Genomic DNA, 25,881 nt, shown 5'->3' with positions numbered 1-25,881 from the left:
CACATCTGTTCTAGAACAAGCAGCAGTCACAAGTATTGAGGCCACGTTGCTGAGAACACAGCTGCGTTGAGCAGGACACGTCTCAAGGATGAAGACCACCGCCTCCCTAAGAAAAATACCATCCTCAATGGTGTTTTCTATCAATTTTTTTTTTAGAGTAAAGCTGATCTAAACATTTCAATAAATAAACTATATCAGTGTACATGCACATAGCAGTTTTAACCCCAATTTTTTTCCATGGAGAAACTCTACCTCTAGCACATGCGTATTACCAGCTTCAGCAAGTTGTCATATCAGCGCTGGTTTTCTCTCTCAGAATCCATCTGTTCTTTATTTGGTCCCCATTAGGAGACAAAGGCCTTTGCAGACAAAACTCTAATACTGTCAGCCATTAAAGCCATGGATAAGACACATTATTTTACAACTCCAGTATATTCATCACAAGGAGCTGTACAGGCCATCATGCCTCTGTTGATCCCTGTTGTACCAGAGGCAACACCATGAGATCTGTGGGTCTCCCCCTGTGTCTCCCTCTGTGATCCCTTGCTGTGGGAGAGGAAGGGAAAGGCTGCCTCTGCTCTGGTCACACCTGTTCCCAGCATTACTCCAAGAAGAAGGGCAACACCATCCCCAGTGGCACACGTGGAGGAGATGGAGGCTGCTGGCTGTACTCTGGCTTGGTGGCCCAGGATCAGCAGAATCAGGGGACAACCCACAGACCATCACAGCCAACAACACTGACCTACTCTGGCCCTGAGCCCTGATAAATCAGTATTATTCACATTTCAAAGTCAACTCTAATGTTTTATTCAGTGCTGGAAGACATTTGTCCCTAGGAGAATTAAATTCGTTCTAGAGAATGTGATCCCAGCATGTAATTTCAAGAATCTCCCTGTGCAACTCACCTGCAGGCCATAATTTTAGGTACTGCTGGGGACCATTTGGGTGCAGTAACGCTGTCTTTAGTCATTCTGTTGTTATGTTCATCTATGTTCACCTAATTTCTGGTTTGCCTACTCTGGTGCCTGAGCTGACGGAATTCTATCATGCATCAGCACTGAAACATGACAATACCAATCTCACAGCTGTGCCAGCATCACTCAGCCCATTTTGCTACCATGTACTGTAAAAAATTATTTCCAAAACCTACCTTAACCTTCTCATTACCTGCAAAACCAAGCGGGCATCTCAGACCACAGGGCTGCGTTTTGCTGTGACACAGCACAGACCAGGCTGTCTGTGCCATTTGCTGCACCATCAAAGAAGCTAAAAACAGAGAATCATGAAGTTCTTTTCCAAGCAACCCGAGGAATGTAATTTTTTGAATTTTTAGGAAAAAAAATGCTTTGAGGGATCTTGTCTCTGTGTTTTGGGGTTTTGTTTTGGCTCATGTCCATGATGGAGTAGGTGATACGCATTGAAGTAATATAAGGGAACATGAATGGATATATTCAAATGTTTCTTGCAACATTTGGCAACTTTCAATCTAAAGCAAAGAGAAATGGATGAATGAGCGACATAAAAAGCAAATGCAAAACAAATATAACAGCACGAAAAGCAGCACAAAGTGTTGTCTCTTTGCTGGGATGAAGTGGCACAGAAAGCAGGGAAAGAATAAATGAGACGCATATTAAATTATTGCTACAATTATACTTTAATAATGATGGACGGAGACACTCATCTAGTATCTGTCTAAATTTATCCTGTGAGCAAAATAGTTCTTTCTCCCACTGCACAAATGTAGACTAATTAGTGCTACAATGCTTGATTTTCATTTCTTACACGAAAGTAAATCAAGAGTGAGTTCCTATAAATAAAGTTAAGCTAATGCAAACTGATAAAAGAACAGAAATAAGATCTAGATTTTTGTGGTGGTTTGAAAAACCTTTTCTAGCAGAGATCCAGCCACAGCAGCTGGATGTGGACAGACCTGCTGCCCTACAGACATTGCTGCTCTGGAAGAGGAAGCCTTCCCCCGAGCCAGAGGGCGAAGCGGGACCCCCGAAGATCAACGGGGAGGTGCAGCCCTGGCTGCCCCCCTCGTCGGAAGGGATTATATATTACAATGACTGTACAAAATAAATACAACAATACATTATATATAATCTTAAGTATTTCTACCATGAAAAAACAGTATTTACAATGGATCAAATCTCTTCTCCCCTCCAAATAAAAGTCCAGAAGGGAAGAAGGAAAGATCCTTTCTACTTTCAGAGCAGCAGTCTCTAAGGCAGCAGGCTCTCTTCTTCTCATGCAGCAGCTGTAGCTGGGTCTCTGCCAGTACACACGAGGGGGTATCCAAGCCCTCGTGGTCCTTCATCTCCAAACGAGGGTCTTCTCTTCCGTGGACTGCGTAGCAGGGACAAAACTCGCTTCACCACGTCATATCATGGGGTGTAAGACCCCCATGAAGGTCCCTTCCTCAGGGGATTCACCCCTGAGTCAGAACATCTCAGGCAGCTTTCAGTTGAAGGCCTTTGCCTCAAGAGTTCTGTCAGAGCTTCCGTGCTCTGATCTCAGGCTGCCAGCTTAGCTTGGCAGCAGCGGCGAGGGGGGCCAAGGTCACCCCCTCCACATTCCTTTAATCGTCCCGGTCCAGCTTTCCAGGACGTCTGAGCTTTTCAGCTCCTCTCTGCAGTGCTGCTGCATTTAGGACTTCCATACAGTAGGAGTCCATCCTCTCCACTTAGGAAAGGTCACAAAAGGAGTTTGGGGTTTTTGGTTCAGTTCTTACCCAAACACTCTCTCTCTCTCTGCTGCTGCCTCTCTTTCTCTTTCTCTCTCTCTTTCCAGGAGTTCTCTCTGTGTCGCTGCATGCCTGTTGTTGCTGCTTGGTCTTATCTCTTCTGGCTCTCTGCCATTTTCTCCATCCACTGCTGTTCTGCCTCCACTTTTCTTGCTGCGGCTCATAGTGGAGAAACATCTCCCGGCTCAGCTACAGACACTTAGCCCAGTCTTACACTGTTCCAAGTCCCTGCAGCCCCTCAGCCAGGGGTTGGGGGGGCCCTCAGCCCCCTGTGGGCTGGGGGCCCCTTCTCCTTGTGACCTCAGAACATGGCCACCTCTCCGACAACAACTACAGCTACCTTCTCTTCCGTTCTGTTTGTGATATGTTTGTATTTTGCAGAAGTGCTCATTGGGTAAAACCTCAAGGGTCACCACCTCCTGGGGTTTTACCATTTTATAACTTCAGGGGGAAAACTGTTTCCCACCACCACAATTTTTTAATGTTTATTGTTTTTATCTGTTTATCAATTTATGTTTATTTAAATAAACAGGAAGAAATGTGAATTTGAGATCTTGATTATTTTTGCTAAAAACAAGAACAGAAGGCAAGTTGTCCATATGAAAGATAAACAGCTGTGAAAGAGGTCTGAGACTCCAATTATGAGGTTATTAAGCCAAAGTGCAAGAGATTAAACCACATTCAATGTGCACCTTAACACCACTTTTAAAGAACAAATCTCTTTCTCAGAAAGCAGTTCAAAGAAAGTATTTTTATACAAGGTGAGCAAGTTAAGGGTTTTTTTCCACCTTATGCTTTATCAATTTGGCTATGAAATTCTTTTCCTCTTCCTGTATAACTGGCACAATAACTATTAACATTAACATCCTTCTAAGCAAGTAGGAATGGTCAGTACAGCTAAGGTGAATAGCTGAATAGCTAATAGCAAATAGCTATCAAGGTATTCCTGTCAAACTAGGAAGAAAAAAAACAGTGAAACCTTGGAAGTTGCTGCCTGGGGTCTGATAGCATTTGATTTTTAATTTTCATGAAGGACTTGGTTGACAGTATACAAGGAACGTCTGAAGTATCTCCAGGCAACATCCACCTGAGAGGTACTCCCGGCTGATTGGAGAGAGGATTAGAATTCAAAATTACCTTAATAAGTTGGACATATGACAGGAGGGAATATGATGGTCTTCAACATATGCAACTGCAAGGTATTGTCCTCAGGAGGGAATAATCAGACTCACAATGGACCAAGGGAGAACAGACCAGGTAAAGGACACAATAATGCAGAGGGACAAAGATTTGCTATACCCCGTCTTATAAATTTCCATTCAGGTAAATTGTAAGATGTTAAAAAAGGCAGCTGCTGGACCCAAACTCTAATTACTCCATGCACACCTAAAGAAAGAGGAGAACCACCTCTATGTCCTAGACCTGAATCACCACTACAGTCAGAATATAGAGTCAGAGCAGTTAGCTACTCTGATTAAAAAAATATATTTGAAAGTATATTTGCTTGGCATTGTACTAATGGTACACCTACTCTGTACAGAAGGAGTAGGACCCCTTTTAACTGCATTCTGTTTGAGGAACAGGAAATAATTCAGGTGAAGTAGGCAGTGGAGTCCTCTTTCTTTGTTCTCTTTTTAAAGAAAATACTAGTAGTATCAAATTCTTTCTTACTTGTTTATTTCTGTCCAAAGCAGCTCTTGAAAGATCAGTAAAGCAGCTGCTGAAATGTGAATGCAGAGGGATCAGAGCTCTAACTTCACGTTCATGTTTACTGTTCTTGTAGAAGGGAAATAAGACATCCAAAGATGTTGGTTAATCATCTCACAAAAAGAATAATTCTAAAAATATTACTTTATTATGAAATACACCTACCAAAACAAAGCATATTAGTAAAGCCACAGGATTACTGGCCTCAGCTGTTACTGTTGAAGACAAAGAATAGAAGAACAGTCTCCCACTGAATTTGAGGAAAATCTACACTCTTTGTAATTTTTGTTATAACTACACATTTCAAATGCAGAAAACTATCTGACAAACAAGCCTGACCTTTCTTTAAATGTCACCAAATTCATTAGACTTATATGGCTGGGTAAGTAAAATTAAACACAATAATTAATTTTAAAGCGGAGATATAGCCATACTCTAACAAACTCATGGGGTTTTCAATGGCTTTCATTACATTTTTCTCAGTCTCACAACGCTAAACCCTACCAAAATCCACCCTTTGCAGTGATGGTTTTTGCCTTCTATATCTGGCTGATCATGTTATATATAAGCAGTTGATGACAGGAGAAGCACTGACAAGCATAAAAGTTCTTTCAAATGTTCCTTCTCATGCTACTGGCCTGTCTCTCCATGTTAGACATGGAGTCACTGTGGAGGAAAATAGTTGCTCACTGTGTACTAAATGAACTGAGAATGACCACTTTCCAAAGGACTTGTTTTCCTGTCACCCCTAATTTTTTCCTTCTACTTTTCCACCTCCCTTTCCTACCCCCTATTTGCCATGTTTGGCAACATATGCCATGATTATGGATGTGCTGATGCATCAGACAACATGTGCACGCTGTTTTACCAGCTGGCTCTTAAGAAGGATAATGATCTGAATCATAACTGCATTTGCCTCACCAGGGAGCACTAATATGGACTTGCATTGTCCATCCTGTCCCCAGTTTTCTGGCTACTGCCAGCAAGAAGAGGATGGTCAAGTTCTTCACATCCCCACTTCACTTTTGTCATGGATGAATATAGGTCCCTTTCTGTGACTAGCTGTCAATTCTTTACAGTATTCAGAAGAAATTAACATCTCTGAGCTCTCTGTCTGGCTTTCAAAACTGGTCAAAAGTTTAAGAATCATGCAGTGAAAATTGGCAGTGCAATCAAATACGTATCATTTTCCTAAGAGTCAGGTTGACAATATAGGTACAACTGCTCTTACATGTAAAATCAACTCTCAAAATAAGGATAAATATGAGTTTTACTGACTTCATAGATTACCATCTGTCAAATTAGTCTCAGAAATCAGCTGGGTGCACACAGTCACCCTGTCCCTACTGAAAAAATAAAGCTTAATAGCTAAAACCTCAATATGGTTCTACAAACCTGTATCTTTGCAGATTTGGGTCTAAGTTCTCCACCTTCTTCATTCAGGCACTTACAGTTCTCTTCTGTTTTGACATGCAGATTTTTTCAACCCAGAGCAATTTTTGGAGGAAAAAAATAGCTTTTCAGACCTTCCATAAGATTTTATACTGTTGAACCAATGTTTGCTGTGTGGCATAGTGGCCATAGCCCACCTTTCAGAGGCAATGTATGGCCTTAGCTGAAGGACAGAGAAAATTCCAAGGATGACCTTGATGCACAAAGGAAACATAGTCTTAAAAGTCTGCCTTGAAAGTCTTATCCTTTTCTCCTTTCCAAGAGGTAATTCATTGCAAGTCTCCTAATAGTAAACTATTATTTATTTTGGAACATTTACCAACATTAACTCCTCTGGACTGTTAACAGCATGGGAGCACACAATGGTAGGATAACAGCAACAAGATCTGAAGTAGATAAATACCAGAACAACAACAAGGACAGAAATACAGTTTTATATGTACAGTGAAATGGGCTGGTGGTTTTATTTCCATAATGTTAATCTGAAACTCTGAAGCCAAAAAAATTTCTTATAATCCTTTAACACCCATTATGCAAAGTTTGAGATGGAATATGTTTTTTACTGCAATTAAACAACCCTTCATTCTCCATTACTTTACACCTTGCTTAACCCTTTCCAGTGCAGTGTAAAATGGTAATGGAACATGCCGATGCAGTTTTCCTCCACTATACACTTCACACAGCTGGTAGTGACTACACAAGGTGCCCAGAATAAACTACTGAGCAGCTAGTTTCTCAAAATATCTCTTTTTTTTTTTCTAGTTTCTTTGTTCCCACTCACTTCATGTCCACCATTACACCAATAGTGTTGAATTCACCTTAGCACAAGACTGCAGCCCATTAAGTACTGTGCTTCTCCAGTCCTTGCTTGGCAGCAGCCAGGACCTCTCACCACCTTGCAGAATGCTGCTGCACTCTTGGTTTGTTTGAACCTCTATCAAGAAAGGCCGATTTTGGTGCTCCACCAAAAAAGATGATGATTATAAAGACTCCCAGTTGTCCAGCAAAAACCCTGGCATTACCATAACCCTAATGGTCAGAAATCACAGATTTTAATGTCTCAATCAAGAAACTGGTATAAAATATAAACAAGCTATTTTGTTGGCATAAAAAAATAAGATTTTGTTGGCTCAGCTAAGAAACTTTATTTTCTATTAAGATAGCTTTACCTGCATTGCTATGCCCAAGAAATACTTTTGAGAAAAAAAATAATTAAAATAGATCAATTTTATTCTAGCTTCTGAATAATTAATAAGCTACTGTAGCAGGATGCTCTGACTGCAACAGTGTAAAACAGCTCAAACAAGGCCCTATTTGCAAAGGGCATTCACCAGTGGTGAATGAAGAAGGGGGCATCATGCTGCTTTTGGTGTTAAATGATGCTGAAACCTGTCTGACTCATCAATCCCAAAGTTAAACATCCTGAGAGTGAGATGAAGATGTGGTAGACCTGCTAAAGTACCCAATAAAGGAACAAGCAACCAATAACTACGAAATAATTTATCTAAAGCTGCTGAACTGACACAGCTGGCCTGGAGACATCTGACTGACAGCCAATCACTTTATACTATAAAAGCCCAGTCCCAAATTTTAATGGCAAGGTCTTCTAACATATCCTTTCCTGAAGTATGAGTGGAGATTCCTTCCCTGTGTGGACATTCCTCAAGGTTACTCCTCCAGGCTTTGCCCACAGTTGATGGTATGGATGAGTAACACCATTCTCTATTTAATAATTGGTTTTGCTAGCTTTAATACAATTGCTTTAATATAATTGCTTCAATATTGCTTCAAAATAGTGCACTATCCTGTATTAGTAGTTCTAGCTCCTATGCTGTGTATTAAATAAATCTGATTAAGTTTTTTTGTCTAATCATTATCATAATAAATCATTATCATAAATATTCATATAAATAAATGTGGTTTGCCATCTTTGATCCTGTGAGACAAAGTTGTGTAAAGGTTCAGTTACACCTCTATAATTCTTTAGATATAAACCATTGACAAAGTCTGGGGCTAAGACTGGATCCAGCCACACCTGGGCTCCTCTCTGAAAAGGATTTTAGAAAGCAAGGGGGTATTTTCTGCACCTTGTGACTCAACGGGAGGCCTTCTCTAATAAACTTTGTCTGAAGCTCCCATTCTCCCCAAAACATCTACCTTTCTATAATTTTGCCTATCCCATGCCAAAGAGGAAAGAAACTGCATTTTTGTACAAGACAGGAGTCAGTAACGTGATTGAAATATCTTTTAGAATGGGAGGATGGGAGTCGATATGGTACAAGTACTGGCAAAGCAGGTGGAGTTCCCAGTGAATAGCACAACACACATGTGACAAGTCCTCATCTGGGAATGTGGTGGGAAAGGACCATTCTTATTTGGTGACATTTTACATGTGCCTGGATGTCTAAGGCATCTGCCACAGTAAGATAAAATGTGAGGAAAATACATTCTTCTTCCCATTCTTGCACAAAGGGCGGAGAAATAGGGTACAAATATTTGAAAGCACAGTACAGGCCAAGACAGACTTGATTTAACATATAAACTTTCAGCTTCCTACTTGGATGATGTAAGGGCCTTCATAATCAACAAATTTCACTTCTGCTGAGGAAAAGAGGGAGTCTGAGCACATCAGCAGTTTCTTAAGAAACAGCAAACAAATCAGTGAGTCATTAAGTAGATCCTAGGTTCTTCCCAAGCTATACTACCCATCTGCCCAAGGAGGTAGGATTATAGTGATGATCATGATGAGACCTTCTTTTTTTGCATTTTTTAACAGGATTGGACTACTCAGTTTGTTCATAACCCAAAGTCCTGGTGTTAGACTGGACATGAACTGCAGGAACACAGCAGGTGACAAAACTCTGACATCTTAATCCCACTTCACACCCTCCACTAATCTCTGGCTGGAGATTGAGCTATCAGATTTATCCTCTGGTATTTCCAACAGCCCAGAGCAACCATAAAATTTCACTTCAAACTCTCTTTACCTCTTATGCACTTTAGCTGTTTTGTTAATTTTTTCCTTTTTTTTCTTTTTAATGTAAAACCTGCAATTGCTGTTGTGTAACGAGGCTTCTTTTCCCACAGCAGTCCCAGCCAACAAGGGCACCACATGAAAACCACCAGGCTAAATAATAATGTGAAGTGGTTGCAGCTTTCTGTTTATCATATGAATAGAAGCACTGCATATGAATAGTAGGCAGGACCTTCACAGGAGGACATAAAGAACACACATTCAAACACAGCTTTGTGTCAGCGTGCTACAAGTTATGTGGGGTCTGAATGCAAATAATTGCATCAGATGTGTCAAAACTTAGCAACCATGGGAATGGTGAAGATTACTCAAAGTTTCTCAGCCATAGCTCCTGGCCAAATGGGGAAAATATGCATGTTTATGAGGAAATGGCCTTCTGTAGATAAAGACATTTTAAAATCAAAAGGAATTCCCTCATCATCATCTCCTTATGGGAAATCATATTCAGAACAAGAAAATGTTTATGCAGCACATAGAGAGCTAACACAGTCTGGCTGGTTCGGATTGCAGCAGTCATGAAAATGGGTCAGGGTGAGCTTCAGCCAACTGAAGCTGGAACATAAGGTCTCAGGAATTATGGATCAATGTTCTCCTGGATATAATTATGGACCATACCATTCTATGAGTATAGGATTTTCCCATGCTTGTCTTCATTTTTAAATTTAAAGTAGCATACTGGTTTAAAGTATTGGTTACATTTTCAGCTTTGTTTTGCTGCATCGCATAATTCTCAAGTTAATACCAACAAAGTCAGGCTCCATGAAGGAAAGTTCGTGTCACCTCCTCAGATTAGCAGAAGGACAGATAAAATTCATGGAGATGGCTGGGGCAAACCAATCCAACTCACTGCAATAAGTAAAACAGATATAAGCTTTCACATGTTATGTAGTTCAAAGGCTGTCACAAGCCCAATGCAAGCAATGGGGAAAAACAGACCAAAAAAACCACAGCAAAAAGTATAGTAGAGCTCAGGCAGTCTTCATGCACAGTAATCCCTCTGACTACAGGGACAATGAAACCCTTATATTTACTTGACCACACAGTTACTGAGATGATAGATAGAAATCTGATGTACAGGTGTCGCCAAACATATGTATTTCTTGAGTGTCATTCACATTTTTTATGTTTCAGATCTAAATGCTAAACCCAAAAACTTAGCTGAAAGAGAGAAATAATGCAAATCCAAGTTATATTTTCCTGGGCATAGGGGTTCTGGGGATTTGAGAATTCATCCACAATTTCTTTCTAAAGCAGTAACAAGTGTCAGGAAATAATTTAAATTTGAAAATATGCCATCCATCACTTGGCATACACATGGCAATGATGAACCAACCAAGAAATGCTGGCTCTTACACTAAGGTTCTGAAAGGATTTACAAAGTATACTTTATCGACAGGGACATATTCAAGAAAATGCCAACTCTTTCACTGAAGTCAGAAAGCTGAGGCAACTGGGGGTTAATTGAACTAATTTGGGAATTTTAATTGGATGATGGATAAACCTGTAAGGATAGCCTCTCTTGCGTGCAGCTATAACATCTCATCCACCTAGGTTTTGGTTAGCAAGACAAGGGAGGAAATCTAGGATGCCACATCTTTTGAGGTAAATGCAAGCATGAATTAACAGAAAATTTTTGTAACTCTTCAATAAAACTAAGGGCATAAAATCAGCAAAGGTAAAAAACATACACTTCCATTGAAGTCAGGTTCACCAACTAAATATCTGTCTCCCATCATTCTGAAAAACAGCTAGAAAAGTTTGATGTACTGTAATATATAAAAGTGTTTGGGATTTTTTTCCCCAATAGGAGAAAAAAGAAACTTTTCTTATAGCACAGGAGAACAGATAGCAGACTCTATTAAGGAAACTTTTCTGTCTGCCCATACAGGAACCACTCTGGCCTTCACACTCCTACCACCTGAGATTGTCACTGCTGGGAGCAAAGTCCCTTCACATTTGGCAGCTCCAGTGAGCTAAGGGGAGCCCTGCTTGGCTCTCCACACACCCCACTCACACACAGTCAGAGAAGGCTTCCTTACTGGTTCTACCTGAGGTTTCCCATAGCAGAGTCACAGAATCACAGAATATGCTGAGTTGGAAGGGACCCACAAGGATCATAGAATACAACTCTTAGTCCTGTGTGGATGGCAGGAGTTCAGAAACAACGCAGACGATCAATATGATCAGCGATGTCCAATTTATTTTTTAAATGAGTTAACTTTTATACAGTTTAGTTTGTTCCGGGTGTATGCTTACAAAAGGTGATTGGATAGCTCAGTCTGTGCATGCACCTCATGCTTTCAGTTTATTGGATCTGGTGCTCTGTCCACGCAGCCTGAGATCATTTTTGGCATGTAAAGTCCCTTCTACTGATCCGCCTCTAGGGGTTTTCCGAGACTCTGCAGGTGTACCTTTATCTCCAGTTTCTCAAGGCTTTCTTACTATAAACATACTATTTTCTCATTCCTTATAACTATAAACACACAGCTAACGAATATAAACATTGCATAGTTTCACACAGCTTGAAGCTTCTAAAGTCGTGTCAAGCAAGGCCTACAAAATGGAGAAAAAATTGCTCACAGAAATCTCTCTGCTCCAGCCACAGTCCTGCATAGGACCATTCCCAAGAGTCACACTATGTGCCCGAGAGTATCATCCAAATGTTTCTTGAACTCTGTCAGGCTTGGTGCTGTGACGACTTCCCTGGTAACTCTGTTCCAGTGCCCAACTACCCTCTAGTTGAAGAACCTCTTCTTAATATCCAACCTAAACCTCCCCTGACACAACTTCAGATCATTCCCGCAGGTCCTGCCACTGGTCACCACAGAAAAGAGATCAGTGCCGCCTCTCCTCTTCCCCTCACAAGGAAGTTGTAACTGCAATGAGGTCTCCCCTCAGTCTCCTCTTCTCCAGGCTGAACAGACCAAGTGCCCCCTGCCTCTCCTTAGACAGCTTACCCTCAAGGCCCTTCACCATCCTCCTTTGGACGCTCTCCAAGAGCTTAATATCTTTCTTATATTACTGTGCCCAAAAGTGCACAAATTATTCAAGGTGAGGCCACACCAGTACAGAGAAGACTCTCAGATGTCTGTATCTTTAAAGAAATTTATTTGCGGTGCAGTAACATGGAAATAGCTCAAGCTGTTGACTCCAAGGACAGATCCCTGGAGGATCAACAAAGGAACTTCTTTTATATCCATGCACACAATAGTTTGGAATCTTTATGAAGAGTGGTCCTCTTCTGCTGTGTCTCCAACTGTTTGGTCACATGGTTCATGCCACAGATCCTGTGCCCTTTGCTGTACAAAGGTGTGGCACCATGTCACAGCCTCTTGCCTTGGGCTCCTGTCACTTCCCCCACCCTGAGCTCAGCCTGCAGCTGCACATTGAGGTACCCTCACTAAATATATTCCTCAACAGCTCAGTATTGGAAATTACTGTCATGTCATTCCTGCAGATCCAGAAAATCTCCTTAATCAGTCAAACGTGTGCAGTGCAAGTGTTCACTGACTAAGGATTGTATCAGGGCTTAAGAACTCAGATGCAGAAGACTAAGACAGGAATTGATAGGAATAATTTTCAAAATGTTAAAATTTTGCTACAATTCCAACAAGGACAGGAGTCTGAGAAAGATAATAATAATAATCAAGATAAAGGTAATAATAATCAAGATAAGGATAATAATCAAGATAAGGGTAATAATAATAATCAATATAAAGGTAATAAGAATAATAATCAAGTTCTTCCCAAGCTGAAAGAGAGGTGGTTGTAGTAGCTACTGCTCTATAACCAAACTGTGTTTCCCCCTACTACTTACAAAAAAATATAAAAAGTACAAGGAAAAAAAGACAGTGAGATAGATTAAAAAGCATCAGGGTGGCCAAATGCCTTGATTTACTCAGACATTTCAGAATCTTTCATTAAGATTTACATCATTTTGCTGAGCTAGGTGGCAAAGCAATTTTTCATAGCAGAAGAAAGGAGGCAGTGCTCTCTGGCTGTGTCGGGTAACCTTTCTCATGCTCACCACAACTAATGCAATCCTCCTTGTGTGAACAGGCTAACTAGTGAATGCGTCTTCAACTGATTTGAAGAAGAGCATCTTTCATATAAACACTGTGTCACTGTTTATAGTTGAACAAGCAGTACCTTAAATTTATCTGGTTTTCTTCATGAAACAGGCTAGGCTTAGAACAATAACACAGTTTAAAAACCCTGCTCATACTGACATCAATTCAAACGTGTCTCAGTTTAATGAGACTGAAGTGTTTGCTAAGGAGGATGAGTTATGAGGAAGACCAAGCTCCTCCCTCCATATTGAGGAAATATGGAGAAAGAAAAGATAACAGTCCTTTATTAAAGGATATATATGTATAGGCAGCACAACAAAAGAACACAAAAAAAACCCAAACAACAATCCTGCACCCAAGGTTCCCACCAAAAACCATTCAGTACTTTCTGCCTTTCGGTGCAATTCTAACCACGACCAGCAGGGGGCGCCGTTGGACACCCAGAGGAGCAGAGCCTGCAGTTGCTCGGTGGTGGCCAGCAGGGGGCGCTGTTGGGCTCTGGTAATCGCCACATGGGAGCCGCAGTGCGCGGGAGAAGCCAAATGGAGATTCCACACACACACACCAAAAGGGGAAGGAGAAAAGGGAGAAAGGAGGTTCTTCATATGGACTCACTGTGTTGGCGGCTGGCCCTGACTCAGATTTTGCCCCCCCCCTTGTCAATGAGTACAAGCTGTTGCCAACATGGGAACGGAGGAAGGGGGGTGGCCTCTTCCCTCAAAGGTTCCTCTGCTGATGGCCCTGGCTTCTCTGAGAAAATCCGAGGCAGGTCTGGACTGTGGGCAGAACAGGGCATGGGAGAACGAAGGCAGACTGGGTCCAAAGGCAGCCAGATGATCTGGCCAAAAACAAAATGAATTCTAGAGCCCCCACTCCACAAACACAGACACCTTCCCTGAGTCAGGGTAATAGTAAACTGAGGATGCCATTTCCCAAGGAGAAAAAACTTACCTCTTCCCCCCAGTGTTCTGAGGCCCATTAGCTTGGAATGTGGGTCTGCTGGCTAGTTCTTTTGTGTGTGTGAATCCCCCTCCCCTTCCTTCATTCAACACCTTTCTTTCACAGGGGAAAAATAATTCCAAGATTTTTTTTTTTAGAACAAGTAAACCTATGACAAAACTGAACTTTAAAAGGCATCTCACACACTGTAATGTAGTACTTGAGCAACCCAGCTCCCAGTTAAAAACTATAGTGTTGAACAGTGCCCAAACCATGATATCAGATCAGATTTTCTGGGGTATTGGCTTTCCTGAATCTAATCCAGACCACTCTTTGGCTTGATTTAAGGTGTGGGAAAGGCATGCGTATGCGCACACATTATAAAACAGTTGCCATCACTTCTACTGATGCTGACATTTTAGTAATTACAGGAAGTCAAACTATCTACAAGAAAACCAGGAGAAAAACTCAGAAATTAAGAACACCACATGTCCCTCCTGGAGAACTGCCATGAAGGAAATAGCTGCAAGCTACCACCGAACCATTGGCTAAATTCACTGAGGACTTCATAAAGATTGTTGCATATCTGAGACATTCAGGATTAGCATTCAACTTCTGTGATTTAACTTTCCTTCAATGTTAGTAATGTTAGAGTTTTACTGAGTGGAATTGGGATCAGTGTCCTCCTGTAAAGACCTTTCTGAGTGGGAGGTTTTGCAATGGCATGAGTTTGCCCAGCCTCTGGAAGCTTGGATGTATCTTATTCTTCTGCATGGAAAATTCTTCTGCCCTGTTCCACAGTCCTGCATCCCAACACAGGATATCAGAGAGCTGTTCAGCATTCAGGTCTGCTCCAGATCCAACAGCCCTCAGCCCTGGCACTAATGTTAATGGTGAGGAAGCACTTTACAACCAGTATAACAAGCCAACAATGCACAATAATTGCACAGCTGCTGAAATGGCACCCACTGAATAGTCTACTCAGAAAAGAAAGGACCACAAGAATCAAAATCCCTGCAATTATAGAAAAAGAGGAAAAATAGTTTCAGGTACTCAACATAAAAATGAGATGTTTTCATTTTTTTTTGTTTCATGATTGATTGTATCTTGACAAGACGGAACTGAAGGACGACAGGTCAGTATCATGTATACAAAAGGTAGAAGTGATGAGGACAGTGTTGTGACCCACTTCTGATGAGAGAGAACTCTTTTGTATGATGCTGAGCACTTCTGCTACTCTTTTTAAAGGAAAGCTGTCTTACTAAGGTTGCTTGCCTTTATTGTATCATACTTATTTTTTTTATGACAAAAGAGTAAGTTTAAATTAAATTCCTATTCTCGGCAATCACTGCAAAATTAAGACAACTGCTCTACAGATCAGGGGCATGACATAATTATACAGTGGTATCTGTGAATTTTTGGTGTCCCCATACTTCATCTTCTCCTATTTTTGGTTTCTTGATGAATGTTTTCATTCACTGACTAGTCTTTGGTGTACAATCAGTTCAACATTCATCACTGCATCTCAGTGGTTTGTTTCGGTTCAGCTACACATCACTGGTTACCTTGGCAAGGTATCTCACATCCACCCTGGATAACCTAATTCAGCCATCCTTAGAACCCTGACTCAGCAAGTGATCTGACCAACCACTTGCACTTTACTGTGCTGTTGCAGTTCGAGGGGTTTCTGGGGGGTCACTGCCGGCCGCTCTGTGAAGGTTTTCAGGGCTGGAATCACCCCCCCACCCCCGTCCCTCATGGCAGGGACAGGCAGCGGAGGTACTTAAGCCCGGAGACAGAGACCACGCAGCACGCAGGGAATCCAGCAGCGAAGAAGAGACTTTATTCAAATTTCCCACAGCTTATAAGGGCTGCTGGGGCAAGCAGGGGATTGGCCATTTGGCTAGCCAATGCAAGGAGACAATATAATAACTATGGCAACACAGAAACCAATGGTAGACAAGTGAGTTAACAACTTCCAAACCCCGGCACTGCGCCAATAGGATCCAGGTGCCCAAATACCTTTGAGGACTGAAGTTGTGTTTGTGCTCAGATATGCTGGTTTGCAAACGTGGGAAGAACAACCGCAGGCTCGGACATTTCTGCTGGCTCCAGGAGAGCCCTTCTGGCTTGCACCCACCAAGGAACTGCCTTGAGACTGTCTCAGTGGTTTGATGGGCAGTATAAGCTCTCAAAGAAATCATGATTCAGGTTATGCCTTCAGGTAATCAAGTATTCTTCTTAATGGAGACAAAGGGCCATGTGCCAGGGCATCTTCATTAGGATTCCACTGTATTAAATTTACAGTAGTTGTGTGAAGATCAGGGGCAAATGAACAAAAAAAGTTATCTTGTTTAGGTTTTCTTTTTTTGTTTTTAAATTAGAATTATTCAATGCGCAGGAATTGCCTTCCTTTGCTCCTCAGCCAGGAAAAACCCTGAAATTTAAAACCACCAAAAAACCCAGCAAAACCACCTAAAATTAAAAACCACCAAAAAAATCCAAAACCCAAACAAACAACCCCTCCTCCCTCCAAAAAAAAAATCCCAAACACAAAATAACAAAACAAAATGAGTAACAACAGAAAAACAAACAAACAAAAAACAACCAATCAAAAAAAACCCAAAGAGATTCCCCTCCAAATCCCACAAGTTAATTGTCTACCTTTCCACCAAGTTTAATCACAAAAAAAATCTCATCAAAAGTTGATTTAGTGCAAGGTGTACTAAAAAGGGAGCCTGAGTTGTGAATGTAAGAGAAAATTATCTGAATATTTGAGTTGTGGCAAACCATGCAATCTGGCAACTTCATGGGTTTAGGATTTCTGTCCAGACATTTGCATGCCTCTGGAAAAAAGGTTCTCTTCTGTGGTGATTAAGAGCATGAAAGGTGCTTTACATTTTAGCAGCTGTGTAAATAGTTTTTACAGACATTTGTGTATGCTTATGACAGAACTGATGGTATCACAGATTCAAAACAAGACCCTGCACAAGGATATTGCAGAGAAGTAGAATGGAGCCCTTCCTTTTAAATATTTCCAATTGTTTATTAGCAATATTTTAGAATTGGTTTTCATAGTAGCAAAGTGCAGGAACTTATACAGAAAACACACTTGTTTAGGCCAGCACTTCCCTTGCAGACAGGGGAGCTCAGAAGTTGTGTTTATTTATTCACTCATTTGTCTTGGTCAGGACAGGAGCAAGAAAAATAAAGTTTTGCTCAGGTAACCTACCAGAAATGAGCTGTCATGGACTTGAAGTACTAAATTCTTGACAAAGTTCATCTGTTGATACTAAAAAAAAAAAAAAAAGACAATTCAGCATGGCTTAGTTGTGCTATCAGCAGCTAAAACCAATTAATTTACAGAATCACTAATATAAGCAGCAGATGGTTAAATGACAGTATCTTCAGCTATTAAAAATATTAATCAAACCTGTGAGGACTTGTACAGGATTTAATCATCTATATCTCCAGTTACACATGTTGGGAAACTGTTACAGTAACCTTAGACATTCTGCCATTGTATTGGAAGAAATCAGAAAAAAACATTTCAAGTAATGTACAGATATAAAAATTTCTAAAACAAACCTTTTTTTTTCTTTGCATCTATCTGAAAGTGAATGATGATTATGGGTGCACAGTCAGGCTGATACACTGACCATTTTATTCAAGAAAAATACTATTTACTCTTGTGAACATGCTTGAAAAACTTGGAAAAATACTGTTCAAATCATTAACAGCATCAGCATCCCCCCAACTTTTTGATAGATGATAGTTCTTTGAGTGGAGAGGAAGAGAAAAAAATCTATTTTCCTCTGCATAAGCATAAAGACATGACTAAGACATTGCTAAAAAAGTAAAACCTTTGTGCATCTTGGTTAATTAATACTGTATCTTTGCCCTCTATTAAAGATACATATTTAAGGTAAGAATAACATACATGCTATAACAGCATGAGCTGACAAAAAAAGATGAATGTACATTTTAGAACCCATTTCATTCTCCTGGGGGAAAAAAACCCAAAAACAACAAACCAAAAAACCTCAACCTAAAATAGTATAAACTAAAATCTCTGTATTTTAACTTCTATATTTTAACTGCTTTAACTCAAGGTATTTCAATTTCTTCAAGAGTTTCTTAGCATTGTCTTGTTACCTTAACTGAGAAACCTTAAGAAATCTGATAGTTCTTTACTTATTTATAGTTTATGCAAACAGAGGAAAAAATCCAGTAGTATCCTTAAAAAAAAAAAACCACACACATCAAAACCAAAAATAAAAACAAAAAATCCAAACCACAGATCCGACTCAACCCACAAAAGAACAATCACAGACCTTTTAATGCATTCTTCCCAGGGAAGAAGTATAAAATCAAGGAATGACAATCACACAGAAAACTTTACAATACAATTGCCTTGAAAAGGCTACAAATATTTCTCACAAAATAAATATCGTCCATTCCTGTCAGCCTTTTCAACCTCTATTGTGTTCCCAGAAATTGCCAGTAATGAAAACAGAGCAGAGCCAATCAAATTGTTGTATACACTACTGCACTGTGGGAGCTGGAAACCTTGCATTTAAAATGTCTTATGCATTATTCATATACTATGTATGTTTATTTAAATTACCAAAAGACAGAATAAAGCAGAATAAGAACTAATACAGTGATGTTAAAAATACGCCACTTAAAGTGTACCTTAGTAGGGATATACACATGTAGACATACCTATATACATATATGTGTCCCTTCTAGACCTCCTAGTTAAAATGAGTGCAGTCGCATGTCATATCCTCTATGGAAAATAAATATACTTTCTGTCTTCTAGGACAGACACATTTTTCAACATTTATATTGGAGCAAGTACACAAATACAAAATAAAGTAAGCCTTTCAGTCATTCAGAAAGGTATTGGGAAGATTTGGTAGTCCTACTTTTACATAAGTTATACATTAAAACTCCATGAGGGATACGTGCTGGAACAGTCACTTGAAAACTTACAAAAATAGAAAAAAAATCTTAAACCTACTCTTTCCAAGAAACATGGCACATTTCTAGGTCAAGGCTGCTCTTTCCATCTATTTACATTAGCTATTATCAAGGGACATATACCATCTTCTAAAAGGAAGAATTTTAGAGAAGATCACATTCATTACTCAAATGCAGGCAAAGATTAAAATGTTAATGTCATTCAGACATTATGAGTGAAAAGAGGAGGAGGAGCATTTATGTAAAAGAGCTTTCTACTTCAAAGTAGACTCTGAAGCCCTCTGCAGTTAAGGAGCACACATAGCACAAATACATTGATGCTCTCGTATTCAAATATTTGCATACAAAATTTAGTAACCTCCTTTTAATGTGTTTAAATTTTACATTACATTATTTTGAAACATATAGCTTACTTACATGCTGTGTATTATACATGTTATGCAATATTAATGAATATTACACATAATACATTAAATGAATGTTACATTATGCAAAATCATTGTCCTTTTCATACTTTAAATAAAACTGCTGCTTGACCTAAACTCAGAGAATAACTTACTGACTACAGATGCACAATTACACTTTGAGTGTGAGCAAGAAATTGCTTTCCTCACCTGTATTGTAATTTTCCCTTAATGCATCATAACAAAACTAACACCTTTTGGAATACTGCAGATCTGCAACATGCACCTCATATAATCTTCATGCCTTCAAAAATATGAGTATCTTGAGTAATGAGGTATTCCACACAAACCAGAGACAGAAACAGAGGAAACTTGGGCTCAAGGTGACTGATAGGAAAATAGGGTTTTGAAAGCCATTTTTCCACTCTACCAGAATGCTGATTTTTGAAAGTTAATACCAGGATTATAATGTAAAAATATCTCAGAAACTCCATTGATGAGCCTGTTTTAGGGTGAAGAAAATACTCTGGGAGGTGATTGGACCCATAATCCTACATGGCCAAACAACACCCAGTGAGTAACTGACTTCTGATAACAAACATCTCCTTCCAAAACATCAATCCCTACTTTATTTTTCCTACATGTAGTTATGGATGAAGAACCTCTCCATCACTGTCTTCCTACAAGTTTAGCACAGAGATCATTTGGGAATGCCCAGTTGTATCTGCACAATCATGCACAATCAATGTAAAAAATCCCTCAGGGCAAGAAGCTGAGGACCTATATCACGATGCCAATTTTCATGTCTCAGGGCTGTAGTCAGAAACACTCAACGCCATAAAGTCTGAGAAGAGAGCACTGTAATTAGTTTTTACTGTTAACCCAAGGATAAGCAGATCCACTCAAAAGACCATTCCAGAGAAGAACCTTCTGCATTCAGACCTTTCTAAAAAGACTTTGTGTCTTTGAGGAATATGTTGTACAAACAAGTCAGTAAATTTCAGACACCAAATACACTGATGATTTTTTGTAAGATGCAAGCATCTTACAATATTTCAGTGATACAGTACTCAACACCTCTGATACCAGGGAATGGAATGGTTGGCTAAATTGGCCAAACCTGTGTAAGGTTTACCTGATATTTCCTGCACATATAGATATAGATATATATATGTACACAAACACACACATATCAAATCTATCTATATCAGATAAATGTGTAATATCAGAAAGATTAACCTATGTGCCTTTCTGATAATATCGTGACTGAGAAAAGACTGAGTGAGACACTATGAAGTATAGAGATCAAACTACATTATATGGATTTTTAGGAAGCAACTCAGATATTTAATCTCCTGCTGGGACTGAACTAAGGAAAACAAACACAGTAAAGATTTTGCTTTGACTAGAGTGTACAAAGTTTTTTTGAAAACAATTACCAGTGTAATCCTTAAAAGCGTTAAAATCCATACTGATATCCTAGAATTTTTCAGCATTTGTTCTTCTTACTCAGGCACTTTCGTTAATGATTGTGTTACCTGTATGTTTCTAAAAATAATTAAGTACATACTTGTCATGGTTCAAGAGGGTAGCTGTCAGTCTTCAAACATAACAACCTTCCTAGTGCTGAATGCCATCACCGAAAAGTACTATGACCTGTAAAACTAGAAAGAGAAGTTCAGTTCGTTCAGAAAGATCTCATTGGTATCCAATCTGTAGCTTGAGAATATTGCAATAGCTGTCTACAAAAGAGAGACATTTAAATTAGTGGCAGTTAGTACAGAAATACTTTAACACCTAGTATACAGTGGTCCTCCTTCAGTTTACGGTGAGTACAGTTCCAGTGAATACCCCTCAGAAGCAGACATCCCACAAAATGGTTATGAGTACAAGGCAGATCATGGGGCTCAGCAAATTGCCAGTAAATTACATCCATACTCACTAGGGAGTGATGTAATCTAAAAGTACCTGGGCAGGTATTCTATACGCAGTTTCACATCCTCATTTACAAAAAGTTTGTAGAAGTACCAGTCTTGGAGGTTTTATTTGGACCACTCAAAGATACACTGTTGGTGTTGGATGACTGTGGAATCTCCAAGGCTGCTCTTTCAGGTGTCCAGATAGAGTGGCAAAGCAACATGCTGAAACAATGCAAATGCCAAACAACGGGATAGCACTTTGTATCTGTCAATAAAGGCTGTTGATGATCCAGCCAACTCAAGCAAAAAGGATTCCCACCTCCAAGATCTTCTGTACAGACATAAATCTTGCATTGCAACATAAGTTGTGGTCAGTAAACACTTGGTGAGACAGCAACTGAAGGACAGACTAGGGTTCATATTCCAAGTCCTACCATAAGACTTGGGAGAGTTAGAGCCAGATACTGTAGCTTAGTCAAAATTGGAGGATGCAGGTAGGTCAAACCACATGAGCAATGGCACTACAACAATGTATGCACTTGCTGCACTGCCATTGACTGAAAGAATGATAAACAATGAAAAGGTGTTTCTAAACACTGAGAAAGACAAAAGTACCTAAAATTATCAGGGCAGTTAGAAGCGATTTGTGAGATTGTTCATGAAAATATCTTTCTCAGATGTATACTAAGTGGTAACATAAAAATGGAATTACTGCAAAATGCCAGCAGATATTGTGCAAATTGTGCTTCCATGGGCATGAAGCTGCAGCTGATTTTTATACAGCATATTTGGAAATAAAGCAATGAAGTCCTGATATGGAAATGAAGTCTCGAACATAGGACTTCACAAACATCAGACATTCCTGCTACAAATTTTACTGGCTCTGGCAAATAAATGCTGCCACTTATAGATCAAAGGCAGCATTGCAACTGTTATGTTTGCATTGTAAAATTCTAAAAATACTTGGTTTTCTTTTTAATGGGATTAGGACTACAAACTTCAAGATCACAAGACAATAGTTCATCAAATAAACTAAAGGAACATGTTTTCAGTTTATGATGTGAAGAAGCCCATATTTTCAATCAGACTTCCAGGATTTTGTGGAATGAGAAATTGTGCAGTGAAAGGATAAAAGTCTTCAGGGACTTAATATTCTGAACAAACAATATGTACATGAATCTTGTTATGTAAACAATATTAACATAGTAACTGTCTCTGCCTGCACTGAAAAGCTGTGAAGAAATCACTTCCAAGCTTCTGTACAGAAATATCCTGTTTGAAATCTGATGATATTTTTTACAGAACACTGACTATTTCAAATCATATTTGGGAAAGTATCCTTGGATGCAGTAACACTGATGCTACATCAAGAAAAACATACAAAATTTACCTTTTAAAATAAAATTACTCTATGATTGCTAAGTTAAATTCAGAACAACTAGGTATTTCCAGGGAGATAAACAAAACAGACTAAACGAGAGTGTGATCCTGGATACTATGGGCACAGAAATCTGAGACGCAATGTGTTATGTGGATCTGGATGCAATGTGGATACTAGATGATATTTGTTGGCTTATATTTGATAGCAAAGAAGTGTTAGTATTGGCATATAGAACTGAGACTACAGAGATCAATAATTCTGCTTCTAGCAATAGTCAAGATGGATGGGAGAACTGTGAATACAAAAAAAATTAAAAAGCTACTTCTAGATTTTGCCAGGGCCAAATCTTCCTAATTTCCCCAAGTAAATGACTCAGGTGTCCCAGCTGCTAAATATTCACAGTCTCGTTTTGTATCGACAGGGACAAAAGCAGCAAGCATGAAGCAAGAAAAGTGTTTGTGGTCCTTTGAGGGGGAAGGACAAACTTGGCAAGCATAGCTATGCCCTTCTGGCTGCCACAACCACCACTGCTGATGATGAAAGAGGTAGTCTTTAGGCAATGGTGTTATGCAGGAGCCCAGCAAAAATTAGGGAACACAGTCATTTTCAGCCAGAGGATCCCAACAGTGCTTTAAGGACATATGCTTTTTCTTCAGGGATAAACTAAAAATAATTTTGAAAACTAAAATTTATTCCTCCTGGATTATATAGAATACTACCTACTTTGACAATAAGTCTTCACAATTCCATGTTTCAGGGATTAATTTTGAATACAGAGATGACATCTATCACAGCTCTCTATTAAAGAATGTTATTCCTTACAGTATCTCCTGAATATGAGTCCTTTATTAACATGCACACAACTGTACCTGGAGGAGTGGAATGACCAAGAACACTGCTCTCCTGTCTTTCAACATATAAGAGGCAACCTTGTGCCTTCAGTTCACATTAATTTGGGGATAAAGAACAATAGCTTCAATAGAAGCAATCTGCAATACCATAACCACAATTCAGACAATGTTACTTCTATCCAAGGAGAAATAATTGCTTCCCTTTTCTTGTCTCATTGATTTTGAAGGGTGTTTTGTCCATTTGTTTTCAAACAGCATTTTAATAGAGATGTGATACTGATTAACAATATCAATACTCCTAACTCCAGCCACTCCAAATGACGGAACTGGCATAGACGGGTCAAACAAATTTGACATGGATTTGGTTGAAATCTGCTGAATATTGGTGTCCAGTCCCATATAAGATGCTGTGGGTTATCCCAACCCAGCAGATGGAAACCGGTGGCAGGTGCTAGGGAAACCTGTTTCATCATTCTTGTCTCTGGATGGGACAGAGTTGCTCCTGAGATCCCTTCAAGGAGGGGCGGGGATAAAATCTGGTCATGTACAGTGAATCCGTAAGGAAATCTTGCAGTCTGGGGAATCTGGGAATAATTACTGCAGTCCACAGTGCAGTAATAGAAATGCTCCCAGAAAAAGCTCCAGGCATGGCTGAGTTCATTGTATCTAAAGAAAGTGTTTTTAGCATACTTAATTACCAAAACACTATGTCAGCAGTTATGTCAATCACATTAAAACACGGAATGATTGCATGGCAGCAGAAATCACACCTTTGATTTGAATTAGGTTTGTGTCAGCCAACACTTTTGTTACATAGAACTTAAATTCCATTAAGCTGTGCTTTATTCACAGGACCAGTAAAACATAAATTCTGTAATAAAACCATGACAAAACACAGCTTTTTTAAATCCTCCTTGTGACAGACATGGAGGATATGCAAGACGCTGACTAGGTTTTTCACATTTTTTTCTTCTGAAAATATGATAAAAAGACTTACCCTTTCTTGCTTGAGTAATGCCTGGTCAGCCTTTCACTCGTGAGTCCTCTCTAAGCATCATCCCAGTACTTTCTCAGAAGTTTTTCCATCATCATGGCTGCAACAGCATTACCTGGGGAAGGCAGCACTACCAAGATGGCCCTGGGGCTCCAGGGGCCCTTGGTTGACACTTTGGCATTTTGAGAAAGGGAAATACCCCAGGAGAAGGGAGACGAAGCAGCACCCAGAGACTGTGTCATGGAAATAGTAATTTATTTTCTTTTCCTTGCATGAAGACTTGCTGCAGCCCTGTTACTGCTGATTGTGGTGAGGTCTCTTGCCGCAGTGGGTGCTATCTGGGGACCCAGGGCTCCTCCTCTTTCGGAGATGCCGGGACATTGTGGGTAAGTGGTCCCTGCCCTGGCCAGAAGCAGAGGGGCTCTGGCTGCTCTCCTGGGCAGAGGGACCTGTGGCTGCTGTCGTCTCCCCCTGCTCCTCCTGGGGCTGCGGCTGCTGTGCAGGAATGGACTCAGATGGGGGGCAGCTGGGTTGCCCCTCAATGGCAGCCTCCAGTGCGCCGGCTTCCTCCTCCATACCGGAATCTGTGATGCCACTGGTGGGGGCCTGGCTGAGGGTGGGATTAGCCCCCTGGGAAGCCGTGGGGCCAGAGATGGCCACAGGGATCTCATCCTCCTCCCTGGTAGAGCGGGAGTGCCGTAGCCTCCGGACCTCCTCACTGCACTGGGTCGCAATGATATTGAGGATGCCATGGACCAGTGGTGCAGTGTATTGCTGGAGGCGAGGCTCCAGTCTTTGGATCAAGACCTCCCTGTCTGGACCATAGACACAGAGGGCGAGCAGGATGCCACTCTCTGCACTCTTTACCTGCCACCACTCGCCCCCATATATCATCTCCAGCCCCTGGCACAGCCAGGGCCGCACTGGGTCCAAGAGGTTCCGTCGCCTTCGGAAAAGTTCTGCCCAGAGCTCAGGTAGGATGCCACCCACGGCCTCTGGCCCTGCAGCCTCCTGCTCAGTGGGGGCTGTTATACCATGTGGAGAAGAGGTAGGGGATGCTGGAGGGCCATGGGGGTTGTTTTCAGCCAGGCCTCCAGGAGCTTCTCCTGCCCGGCTGTTGGTCGCTGGTGACTCTCTGGGAGGCGTGATGACACAGTGTAGGTAGTTGTCTCCGCCATGGTCAGAAAACTTGACAGTCAAGATGGATCTTCTGCAGAGTGGGCAGGCAGGATTTCTTTCTGCCCAGCGCAGGATGCAGCCCAGGCAGAACCGGTGGCCACAGGGCATCGCATGAGCAAGATCATCTGGAGCATCACAGCAGATGGGGCAGCTCCACTCCTTCCCTGTGGCCATGTCTGCTTGTTCCCACAGGCTGGCCCAGGTTCTGACAGCATCTGA

This window comes from Chiroxiphia lanceolata, chromosome Z, assembly GCF_009829145.1.
Source record: "Chiroxiphia lanceolata isolate bChiLan1 chromosome Z, bChiLan1.pri, whole genome shotgun sequence".
NCBI lineage: Eukaryota > Metazoa > Chordata > Aves > Passeriformes > Pipridae > Chiroxiphia > Chiroxiphia lanceolata.
The sequence above is the reverse complement of the archived record's forward strand: the minus strand, read 5'-3'. Positions refer to the sequence as shown.